The sequence below is a fragment of the Eleutherodactylus coqui genome, chromosome 12, assembly GCF_035609145.1.
Source record: "Eleutherodactylus coqui strain aEleCoq1 chromosome 12, aEleCoq1.hap1, whole genome shotgun sequence".
Lineage (NCBI taxonomy): Eukaryota > Metazoa > Chordata > Amphibia > Anura > Eleutherodactylidae > Eleutherodactylus > Eleutherodactylus coqui.
Window position 1 is genome coordinate 29,864,028 of NC_089848.1, and position 13,123 is coordinate 29,877,150.

The following is a 13,123-nucleotide window of genomic DNA, read 5'->3' on the forward strand; positions in this document are numbered from 1 at the left end:
CCCTCTTTTCTACCGCCCACCGGACTTGCCAGAAAATCCAGAGTCTTTTGGAGTAATAGGATGCATAGCAGCCTTTGTATTATAGACTAGGGAACAGTGGGCAGGCAGGCAGGCTGAGTCTGTGATTGGTGGAGTAGCAGTCAACAGGAGCTGCTCCACCAATCAGAGAGCTTGCTGCAATACAGTCTGTCACTCTTACTGTGCCTGCACCAGTAGCACCGCTGAGGAAGCACATGCTGCAGGTGACAGGCAATTCTTTGATCTGACCATCCAGCTTCTTGCATTCTAATATTGCAATAATGCGCCCCTCTCAAACTCTGTCAACTGGGTGAAATCTCTTTGATTGCATCATAGAGGTGTCTAGTGGCCAACAAGCTCCACACAAGCGGAAGAAGAGGTCACTGCACACAAGGAGCCTCCGAGAGCCTCTTATAGGCCAAGGGGGGGAACCACTTTTAGGGCTTCCGGTGACAAGACCGTCCATATAACCACCACAACTCTACTTATCTGCTTATCTGCCAGAGATGGAACCGCATGCCAAATTTTTCAGCAAAATGACAACTTCTTCCAGGGGCAGGATTGTTGTTTTGTTTTTTTTGTTAAAAAGAGTGTGTAGCTTTATATACCAGGAATTGCCCTGGTTTCCACCTCTACAGCACATTTCGGGAAACTCCTTTCAGATTTCTTTGCGTGGCATTATTGGTCCATTTGTCAAATAACGTCATTGCATGTTGATCATAGTCCTTGTGAGGATCATATTGAAAAGCTTCCAGCAACAAATTGGAATGCCGTGCCGCCCTTGATGTACTGGCTGTCTTTTTTTCTTTTTGAATTCAGGCCTCATGCAGTTTCGAGTCTCTGAAGACCTTAATGTTCTGGCACTTTCCCGCTCATCCTTAAAGTGGTAAAAAAAAAAATTATATACTCGCCTATTCTTCCCCACACAAACTCCCTAAGGCAGTGATGGCGAACCTTTTAGAGACCAAGTGCCAAAACTACAACCCAAAACGCACTTATTTACCGCAAAGTGCCAACACATCAGGGGACGGGACTTATTACGATGTATGATTTTACCCCCGCTGTTCTAAAAAGGACCGGGGCGCTTGAAATAAACAGGCTGCAGATTTTGTCTGCTTTTTGGATGCGGAGATACTGCAGAATGTCCTCAGCAGAAATTTCTGTGGAAAATTCTGCAGCATTTCCGCATCCAAAAAGCAGTCAAAATCTGCACATTGTCTATTTTGAAACAGCCCTATCCATTTCTGCCACCTGTAAACATACCCCAGTGATAATAGTGACCCCACTAGCGATAATAGTGACCCCACTAGCGATAATAGTGACCCCACTAGCGATAATAGTGACCCCACTAGCGATAATAGTGACCCCCCCCAGCGATAATAGTGACCCCCCCAAGCGATAATAGTGACCCCCCAGCGATAATAGTGACCCCCCAGCAATAATAGTGACCCCCCCAGCAGTAATAATAATGATATCCCCCAGAGCGGCCCCTAAGCAGTAATAATAGTGACATCCCCCAGAGCGGCCCCCCAGCAGTAATAATAGTGCCACCACCCAGCGGTCCCCCAGCAGTAATAATGCTGACCCCCCCCCCCACCAAGTGGCCCCCGAGCAGTAATAATAGTGACCCCCAGTGGCCCCCCAGCAGTAATAATAGTGACACCCCCCAGTGGCCACCAAGCAGTAACAATAGTGACACCTCCCCAGCGGTCCCCCAGCAATAATAACAGTGACACCCCCTAGCCGCCCCCCAGCAGTAATAATGCCCCTCCCCCCAGCGGTCCCCCAGCAGTAATGTCCCCTGCCCCTTTCCCAGCAATCCCCCAGCGGTCCCCCCAGCAGTTATAATGCACCTCCCCACCCCCAGCAATAATAATGCACCCCCCCAGCAGTAATAATGCCCCTCCCTCCAGCAGTAATGCCCTCCCCTTCTTCCCCAGCGGTCCCCCAGCAGTAATAATGTCCCCCCCTTCCCCAGCGGTCCCCCAGCAATAATAATGCACCCCCCAGCAGTCCCTCCAGCAGTAATGCCCTCCCCTTCTTCCCCAGCAGTCCCCCCATCAGTAATAATGCCCCCCACGGAGACCCACATACTTACCCCTGCTCCTCGTGGAAGCGCCGCTCCTCTTCTGTCTGATCGCCGGTGCACACTGACGTCAGTGTGCTGCCGGATGCCTCCTCCCCCTGCTTTCGCGGAACCAAGTAGGAGACGTCGGGGGACGAGGATCCTGGCTGCACACTGACGTCGCAGTGTGCACAGGGATCAGCGCAGATAGCAGCGCGCTGATCAGTGAATGCTTGCAGGGGAGCCACGGCCCCTGCAGGCATTCACTAGTGTGGTGAGCGGCAGATGGTGACGTGTGCCAGCAGGGGGGGCTCTGCGTGCCGCCTCTGGCATGCGTGCCATAGGTTCGCCACCACTGCCCTAAGGCATCCTCTTCTCACTGATCTTATCTAGTCCCCCAGGTCAGCTTACTGCAAGCCAGACGGCTTGTTATGAAGCATGCATTCTTCGCATTCTTCTTCCTGCGGGTCAGTGAAGGTCTGGCTAGGAAGGAATGCTAATCTATTGTGGAGACAGCGGGCATGTATAGTCTCTGCAATAGCTCGGCACTTTGAACTAGTGATGTAGCGTACATTGCCGGGCATGAAGGAGACTGCCTGTGAATGTACGTAACGTCACAGGAAGAAGAGGAATCAGCCAGCTGGAGGTGAGGTGAGCTGGGGGCAACTGCAAAAGCCAGGAGAAGATCAGCAAGGAGAAGACAGAAACCCTTTAAGTCATTGGATATATTGCTTAGTTTTCTAACTCACTCACAGTTATTTTACTTTACCATTCCATCCATCCTGACAGCACACATGGAGGCTGCCCTCTGACCCCGCTGGGGCAGAAAGAGTTGAGTTCAAAAGTCCACCTCCTACCACCATTCTCCAGTGTTCTTCCTGTCCCTACGGACACAGAGGAGCTCCTCCATGGAGTGATGGAGGAGGACGGAAGGCTCTGCAAGCGATTGTGGTCTTCAGATCGCCTAGCCCATCCTCACATGCACGGCATCCCTGTGTATGGGCCCAACGTTGAGTAGCTTTGCGGCGTCCAGTGCAGAGGTCTTCAGTGATGACACGGCGCTCTCCATGACATCAGACGCACACTCTGGCAGCATCAGCCCCACCAAATTTTAAAAGGTGGCAGCTCCCCTCCCTGAGAGAGCCTCTCCTGCGGTATTACAGCTCAAAATCAGCTCGAACACGCTATGGATAGCATGGAAGGTGACAGGAGATACTTACAAGCCGTGAGTAGTCCACTGGGACAAAAAGCTAATTAACAGTCTGTCTATGTTTGGTATTAGTATTTCTCCTGTTATCGGAAAAGCCTGATTACAAAAAAAAAAAAAATGTGCATTATGTTTCAAAAAGTTAGATAATGTGAAGAAATTAATTTGCACTGACTGTCCGACAAATATAGTCAGGGAGAACCAAGAATCCTTAATGGATAATCTCCACCAGATGGTCAGAGAAGAGGTTCAGGCATTTCAAATGAAACCGGTCGTCCAGCCTCATTCGGTTCCTCTAGACCAGCAACAAGGGTCCATACTCAGGGTTATATGTCCTCTACATCCGAATTATCAGGAATAGAGTTATCTGAGGCAAGGCTTTCCTAATTAACAGCCCCCCTAATTGTCGAAGACAATAAAAAATATTATTTTTCTACCCATATAGAATTGCTAAAGTCAGTTCGAAATACTAAGGAAGTAGTGGACGTTCAACAACCACGCTTGGTCCTGGACAAAATGTTTATGGATCTAAGGTCATGCCGTAAAATGGTCTTCCCGGTGAACGAGACGCTAAAACACCTTGTAACAAACGAATGGGAGAATGCAGAAAAAAGGCTGACTATCTCCCAAGAGCTTAGGCTTTTGTTTGCGCCAGAAAACGCAAAACAGTATCTCCCGCAGCCAGAATACCATCTAAAGAAGAGAAGGAAGGAAATTATTAGGTGTGTGCTGTTGCTTAAAATAACCACCGGATTCCTGGCAGATGCCTCAGAGGAGTCTGTAAGCTCTTCAGCAAAAAACGGAGTGCTAGGAAACTCTACAAAGCATGCCCTATGGCTTAAGGCCTGGGCAGGAGGCAGTCTCCAAAGATAAGCTATGCTTTATTCCCTGGAGAAAGCTGGATATAAGAAGAAAGGTTAACCAATCAACTACCTACCGGAGAGGAATCCTGCTTTCGTAAGCAGGCATGTCAGCCTAGGGATCAGAAAGGTAAGGACAAAATGGGTAGATGGTCCTACCCGAAAGGAGGCAAGGATAAGAGCTCCCTTTTTACCCCAAGACAGCCTGAATCCAGATGAAAATAGAGGGCCCATGGGGAGTAGGCTGTCTCAATTCTCAGGGAGATGGAACCAGATAACTGGTGATCCCTGGGTGCTGCAGAGAATATCTCTGAGGTACAGAATAGAATTCTCGTCCCTTCCCCCTAAAAAATTTTTAATTACACCAGACCAGTCCCCTCTTCTCCAAGAACGATTGGAGCAGGGAGTTCAGGGCTTAATACATTCGGGAGCTTAATACATTCGGGAGTTTCTTTAGAGGAACAGTTTTTTTGGTTATTACTCCTCCTTGTTTCTAGTTATCAAACCTAATGGTTCCTATTGAACCATACTTAATTTAAAGTCCCTTTTCAGTACATTTCTGAGTTTAAGTTTAAGATGGTAACTATCAAAATTCCCCTGATTAATCAAGGCAGCATCATGTGCACGATTGATCTCAAAGACCCATACTACCATCCACCCAACATACCAGAAATATCTTAGATTTGTGGTTAAAATTGGTTCAAAAATCATTCATTTTCAGTTTTTCTTTGGTATATCCAAGGCGCCTAGAGTGCTTTCCAAAGTAACCTTTTAACCGATAGGCTATCTCAGGGGAATTGGAATTAACATCATTCCTTATCTAGATGTCCTGCTAATTATTTCATATAGCTCGGCTTTATGGAGAGTCACCTGTGGCAGACAGGTAAACTTCTATCCGAACTAGATTGGATTATTAACTTAAAAGAATCCAGCCTAAACCCAGATTTAAAAAATAAAAGTACTCTGGGTACTTCTAGACTCATCAAGGAGTAACTCCTTTTTACCTCCAACAAAAAGGGAGGATTTCATACTTTCCCTTGCGAGATTTAAAGAGAAAGACTCTGTCTTCATAAGAGAAGCCACAAGGGTACTGGGCCAGATGACCGCTTGCCTGCAGATGGTCCCTTAGACACAATTTCACTGTTGGCCCCTCCAGCAGGAAATCCATTGGATAAGAGGCATTCATCATTAGACAAGAAGCTTAAATTGCCCACCCAACTGAAAAAATCTCTAGAATGATAGCTGCTGCCCCGAACCTTTAAAAAATGGGTTCAATAGTCCCTATCCCCATTTATTTTGGTAACCACCGATGCAAATCAGTCTGGTTGGAGGCACCGGTGGCAGATAAGAAACTTCAGGGTTCCTGGCCTTCCCACGTCTGCTCTCAGGCCTCATCTACTTGAGAACTTATAGCGGTATGGGAGACGCTGATACTAACAAAGGACATAATACGTGGAAAGCATGTTCAAATATTTCCCGACAATATTACAACAGTGTCTTCTATTCGCCGTCAGGGCGGCACCAGACATCCACATCTCCAACTTTTCATTTATAGAGTTATTAAGCTAAAACCGGAAAGTTCCTTTAAAAGCTACGTTGCCAACCAATTTTTTTCTTTTTAATGGACAAATTATCCAACACTGACCGACAACCAGCATTTTACAGACAAACTGGAAAACTGTAATGAATAATGAGGATTATAACGTGTGTCTACAGGTCAGAATATTGATATGAGGTCATTTTTGTGAGGTGTAAAATGCTGATAATTGCTGCCATAATAACCTGCTCAAGAACCAACAGCCCCAAAAAAGAAACCTTACGGATGCATCATTTTTTGTTTTTCTTGGACTCTGGAAGAGGACTTCATTTTTTCGGACCGCGCAGCAATGTCTAGCCAGCCGGCAGCTTCCTACTATCTATCAGAAGGCATGGAAGGGGCTGAACTGATAACTTATAGCTCTCAAGTGCTGAATTTTTAGAAAGACCTAGACTTTCTGAACTTTGGGAAGGCAAGGACCCCGTACATTGTTCCTGCGCAGAGGTCCTTTAGTGTTCCTGCCCTGGACAGGGATATGCCAATTCCTGGCAGCTTTACATGTATAACATAGGAAGGATCATGCAGCTAAATGAAGCATTTCTAATAACCGTTTTATATGAGGGATTTTCTGTGCAATTCCCTTATAAATCACTAATATCCTCGGGGTTCAGCAGAGGTGAACTTACACTTCAGGATTTCTGAAGTGGCAAACTGTTTTCTTTCCCTTTTTCACTGATTCCTACTTAACCTCTCAGTTTTCATGACGGTTTAGTTGAATCTGCATCTACGAAGTCTCTGTCTCATCTTTCATAAATTCCATGCTTTAGGGAAAATAACACATTTTTAATGATGTGTGGCTAGGCACAGCTTTCATCTGCGTCTAGTGTTTGAATGGGTGGTATCGTTATACCTATATCTTTCACCACCTTTCTAGTCATCTAACGTGTCTGCTGATGATTTCACTCTCTGTGTTATCTCCGGTTCGGCTTCCACCCCTTGTTAAATCATTTTATTATGCTCCAACAAATGATCATTACGTTTGTGCTCAAATCTCTATTTCCTCCGCTTTTTCTGGCCTTAGGTGACATGTTCATTAAATGGACATATGTGTCCTGATTGTGGTGTTCTTACTGTAATGGAACAATGGTACATCCACCAGATGGCAGGATCACAGGAACCATGCCTGTGTCACCGGCAGTAGTGCTGGCTGTAATATACAGTCCACATGCAGCTGCAAAGGCCGGGATCAGCTTTGTGTCTGATCCTGGACATTTAGTGCTTTAAACTGGCAATATGTGTGATAAACACTTTTTGTAAAAAAAAAAAAATCAAGCCCCACAAAGTTGTAATTTTGCTTCAAAACTCGGCATGCAGTTCCATCTCAGGCAGACATGTAAATGATGAGAGTTGTGGGGTGATTAGATGGACGGTCTTGTCACCTGAGGCCGTAAAACTGGTTCCCCCTTGTCCTATAAGAAGCTCTCTGAGGCTCCTTGTGTGTAGTGACCTCTTCTTCCGCTTCTGTAGAGCTTGTTGGCCACTAGACACCTCTACGACACAGAGAAGAGATTTCACCCCATTACCAGAGTCTGAGAGGGGCGCATTATTGGGATCTGAGAAGCTGGATGGTCGTATCGCCGAATTGTTCTGACAAGACTGTTAGGAGCTGTTGGAACACTGGATGTATGAGGCCATGCACACAAGGTGACCCGGTCTGACGCCCCCGACAAACCACCAGTAGAGAGGATCATCTGACCATCCAAGAAGCGAACAAGTCCAACTTCTATCCAAGCTAGAGGCAGCACAACAGGGTACTAGAGCCTCCATACCCGCCCTATCATTCCCACCCGTTTCAACATCTTGTATCCAAGCTAAAGCCAGTACAACAGAGTACCAGAGCCCCCATGTCCAACCGTATCATATCTTGTATCCAAGCTAGAAGGAGGTACAGCAGAGTACTAGAGCCTCCATGCCTGCCAGTATCGTATATGGTATCCAAGCTAGAGGCAATACAAGAGGGTACTAAAGCCTCCATGCTTGCCAGTATCACATATTGTATCCAAGCTACAGGCAGTACAACAGGGTACATAAATTATATATGCCACAAAGTGGTGCAACAGAAAAACCCAAAAAACTTAACGGGGCTCGGAATGTTGTAACAGAAAAAAAAAAAGTTTTTTCCATGGATTTGGTGGTGTTCAGCAAAAATACTAAAAAAAAAGTATGTGTGTATATATCTCTATCTATCTACATATAATATAAATTTGGTATGCCCACAATTCCAACCCATAGACTGAAGAGAACAAAGGTAGTATTGTTGTTTTCAGGCTAACCCCTCCGTAAAAAGAGTTATAAACGTTCATAAATTACCTGTACCCCATAATGATGCCATTTTTAAAAATATTTTTATTTTTTTTTAAGGTGCTTTCTAGAGATGAGCGAGCATACTCGCTAAGGACAATTACTCGATCAAGCATTGCACTTAGTGAGTACCTGCCCGCTCGGAAGTAAAGGTTCGGCTGCCGGCGAGGGTGAGAGGTGAGTTGCGGCAGTGAGCAGGGGGGAGGAGCAGGGGGGAGAGAGATCTCCCCACTCTTCCCCGCCGCTCCCTGCCCGCCGCCGGCAGCTGAGCCTTTTCTTCCGAGCAGGCAGGTACTCGCTAAGGGCGATGCTCGATCGAGTAATTGCCCTTGGCGAGTATGCTCGCTCATCTCTAGTGCTTTCCTTTGCCATCTTCTGACCACAGAAACTTTATTTTTTTGTGAATGGGATTGTGTGAAGCCTTTTTTTGCGGGACAACCTGCAATTTCTATTGTGACCCTTTTGGGGTACATAAATTTTTTTTATCACTTTCATATCTTTTTTTTCTTGGAGCTGGTGTGACCAAATAGAAGCCAAATTTTGGCGTTCTTTTCTTCTGCCAGTGTTCATCGTGTTGGACATGTAATATATTATTTTAATAAATGGGACTGTTATAAGCGCTTCAATACCAAATATGTTTATTTTTGTTTTCACTTCTAAAGAGTGAGAAAAAGGGGGTTTAAACCTTAAAAAAAAAAAAAAAACTCCTTTTAGTCTCCATGAGACTTGGCTGGTGGTGCCGCTTCATCCAGAGCACGTCTGAGGGTTGTGTGGTAGTGTTCGGCTGCCAGGTTGGGGCAGGAGAGGAGAGAGATGGGGGACAGGGAGGACTGGATGGTCTCGATGAAATGATGGGTGCGGACAGCCTGGAGGTTCCTAGAGGTGCGATAGATGGAAGGGTCACCGGAGATGCTAGGGTGCCTGATGGAGAAAGAGAGGAGATTGTGATCCGAGATTGGAAGGGGGAAGTTATTAACGTGGGAGGCAGAGCAGAGGTGAAGAAAGATTAAATCAAGAGCGTTGCCATCTCTGTGAGTGGGGGAGTCTGATAGTTGTGATAGGCTCAGGGAGGAGGTGAGCGTTAAAAGCTGAGAGGCATATGAGGAGCTGGGGTCATTAGTAGGGATAATGAAATCGCCAAGGATGAGGGTTGGGATTTCACAGGATAGGAAATGGGGGAGCCAGGCAGCAAAGTGGTCTAGGAATAGGCGGGTGGGACCTGGGGGCCGGTAGATAACTGCAATTCGCAGGAACAGTGGGCGGAAGAGTCGTAGGGTGTGGACTTCGAATGACTAGAAATTGAGCGAGGGAGCCGTGGGAATGACTTAGAAGGTACATTTTGGTGAGAGGAGGACAATTACGCCGCCGACGCACCTGTCGGGCTGCTGTATCCAAGTTTCTGTGAGGGCAAGCAGGTTGAAGTGTTTGGTAGTGAAGAGGTCGTGGATAGTTCGGAGTTTGTTGCACACGGATTGGGAGTTCAATAGGGCGCATTTGAATGGGGCAGGGGGGGCGCACGGGCTAGTGGGGTGGTTTGGTATGATTGGGGGGGGGGCGGATTTTGGTAGAGAGCAGAAACAGGTGGGTCAGAGTTGGGGGATATGTCCCCCGCAGCTAGGAGTGAGTAGCTGGGTAGCGAGGTTAAGCAGGTGTTTGGGGATTTGTGAGGGTGGCTAAGGTGTTTGTTGGCGGTATGGGGAGGCTGGAGGCGTCTGAGCAAGGTGAAAAGTGCATGGGAGCTGTGCATAGGTGAGGGGAGCATGGGGGGGCTGATGTGAATGGAGTGTGTTGGGCTGGGTGGAGGAAGAAAGTGTTGAGGATAGTGGTGGAGGTTAGTATGAAGATGAAAATATTAGTGTGCGGTGTGTGAGTGGACATGAAGTTTACCGCTCTCCTGCGCTGTTAAACTGCATTGTTCGACTGCAGAAGACGCTTGTTCCCAGACACTTAGTACTATACACCCATGCGTGGCAGCCACATGCCTTGGCATAGACACTACCACTGAATTTATAGTTACAATTAAAAGACTTCAGCTAGGGGTGGCTGGTTGAGAGCACTAATAAACCAGCTGACCCCATCCTCAGGAGGCTAATGAACAGGATGGATGGAGGTGGTTGGGGGTAGAGGGGGGTGGGGGGGGTTATTGCCCTCTTTGAATAAATAAAATGTAACTCTGTGACCCAGTTGTTCCGAGACAGCTGAAATCACAGAGCTTTGCCTAGGGCCCTCAGACACTCATCAGTGGGGTCTCTGGGCATGTGACTGCAGTAACAGCAAATCACAGTAAAGTTGATTGCAAGTAAAAACTACTTGTAATAGTTTACACTATCACCCCCTCCTTACTACCAGTCAGGGAGGAAGATAGCTATGTATATTAATTACACACATGGTAAGATATGTTCATAGGTGGATTTTTCGCATGGAATATGCATTTAAAGCCGTGGCTGAAATCAGAGGGTAAGCCCCATATTTCTGCCACAGATTTTGCCGCGGATTTAGCTCTGTCAATGGGCAAAATCTGTGGGTGGAATTTCCAACGTGAGTCTACCCAGACATGGAATTGTGATGGAAATTCTGCATGCAGATTTTGCCCATTGACAGGGCTTAATGCGTGTGCGAATCTGCGGCAGAAATATGCAGTTTAGCCACAGATTTCTTCTGCAGTTTTAGAGATCGCGTAAAAATACCTGAAATGGTGCCTAGAGAATGCCCCAATAAAAGGAGACTCCGAAATCCACAGGGTGCTTCTTCATTTTTGAGGCCGGTGTTTGATTCATGACGTACAGTAGGGCCACATGTGGGATAGAACTAAAAACTGCTCAAAAATGTAAAATATTTAAATTTCATCTCCACTTTGCTTTGATTCCTGTGAAACACCTAAAGGGTCAACAAACTCCCTGAATGTGATTTTTAATACTGTGAGAGGGTGCAGTTTTTATAATGGGGTGATTTCTGATACGCAAGCCCCTCAAACCCATTTCAAACTGAGCAGGTCCCTGGAAATTTGGGTTTGTGAATGTCCCAAATTTTGAAAAATAAAAAGGAAAGTTTATGAGGCTAACATAATGTGGACATTTGGTAAATGTTACTTATTAAGTATTTTGTGTGCTATCAAAATACTAATGACCACCTGTCTGTGAGTGACTGTGTGTGCTTACAACTCCAATCCCTTCACTGGGGCTCTGGGCTCCGCCCCATGTCACATGACAGTGACATCACAGGTCCTAAAACAGCAGCCATGTGCTTACAACTCCAGTCCCTGTCACTATATTATATTAATAAGTGCCGCAAAACACCAGAAACACTAGTGCTATGATTTGCTAATAATTACTAGTATGTCCTATAAGCTCAGGACATTGATGAATAGCTAAGCGCTGCCTGTAATTGGCTGAGCGCTCAGCCAATCAGCATAGCCCTTTCAGGAGGCGGGGATTCTTAAATCCCCACCTTCTGAAAGTGCTGGACAGCAGTGCAGGGGAGCCAGTCGGAGGACACGCCTGAGCGTCAGACAGTTGAGTAAAGTTGTTTTTTTTTTGTTTATTTAACCAGCTAAGGATGATTTTCAGGGAAGGGCTAATATTTCAAGCCCTTCCCCTAAACTCATACTGCGGGAGTTGCCACAAAACCACTGCTTTCAATGGGACCGGCAGCAGCACCGACCCCATTGAAAGTAATGGGATAGCATGCTGGACTTCTGTCACAGTTGTGGCAGAGGATTCCTTCATCCTCGCGTGGATTAAGCAAACACTTGTCACAGCTGTGGCAGAAGCTGCTGCCGCTGGCCCCATTGAAAACACTGGTGATATTGCAATGTTTTTTTTTTTTGCGCTGCGAGGCAAGTGTTTTCACTTGCTCTCGCAGCACAAGAAATAAAAACGCCAGTGGGTGTGAGCCCTAAATCTTAGTAAAGAAAAAGTTTGATAGAAATTGTAGAATGTAGCATTAGTGTGACTGAGGGTTTTCTATTGAAGCAGCATTCCCATAAAAATACATTTTGTTCCATCCCTGCACCCCTCACTTGATTGCTGATCACATGCTGGACGTCTCCTATGTATATTACACTCCTTTCCATGCAGTGCAGCTTCCTGTCCAATGCTTATCAGATACCATCTGGATGTTACTTTTACTGTGTTCTGTGCTATCAATCCCATAATGCATCAGCACAGCATTACACGAGCAACTAAAGACCATATAATCTCTGCCTGCTGGGAGGACAGTGTAAATATCATTAACCTCTACATTCACCCAAATAAGCTAAAGATTATAATTATACGGTCATGGAGGATAAACTATCATGTTCTTCATTAGAACTGTGTGACAGGAGCCTGTAATCATCAGCAGTAATGTGATAGGAGCACAGCATGTTTGGTACAGTCCATGTAATTTCATAGCAAAGGAAGTTCTGGTGACCCCTTGAAAGAACCGAAAGGCAAGTAATTCCCTGGGGGGCATTATCAGATCACATGACCCAACTTAAGGGAATTTTTCATATAGAAAGTATTAACTATCCAAGGTAATACTATCTGATTTTTATATACATAGGCCCTCGTGTGGTGCAGAGTGCTTAAGGGAGCAGTAATGCAGTCTTAAGCTCTCACTCATGACCTGAAGGTTGTGAGTTCAATCCCCGCCTGGTTCCCGCAGGTTGCCGTCTCAAGGTCGCCTCGGCATCCCTCTGAGGTCGGCAAGATGAGTACTTACCTTGGTGGGGGGTAATAAATAAATTACTTGAAAGTGCTGCGGAATAAGTTGGTGCTATACAAATAAGATTTGCTTATTTTTCTTTTTTTAGGGTGGGGGCTAGTTGCGTAATGAATGAAAAATGTTGAGAGGAGTTTCTCTTTAAGTTCATTTGTATTCTTATATCGAGCTAATAAAAGGGCTCTGGTAATTCACTAGAAAGTCATGCCTATTGTAGGATGCCCATGTGCTGCGTGCGTCTGGGATGCCGCTGCTTCCATGTTGGTGTAAATGCTGCCACCTGTCCATTCTGCCAGACGTTAGTGGATTTTAGCAGAAAAGGGCCTAGTAAAGGATGGACACCATTCTGAATGCCAGAGCAATGTGTCTGAGAA

At 46.0% G+C, this 13,123-nt stretch overlaps 1 protein-coding gene across 3 annotated transcripts in view; it reads left to right on the plus strand.

Moving 5' to 3' along the window:
- The window catches only part of BBS9 (Bardet-Biedl syndrome 9), a 374,874-nt gene that overhangs the window by 90,920 nt on the left and 270,831 nt on the right, over positions 1–13,123 (plus strand). The gene's annotated exons all lie outside the window — the stretch shown is intronic.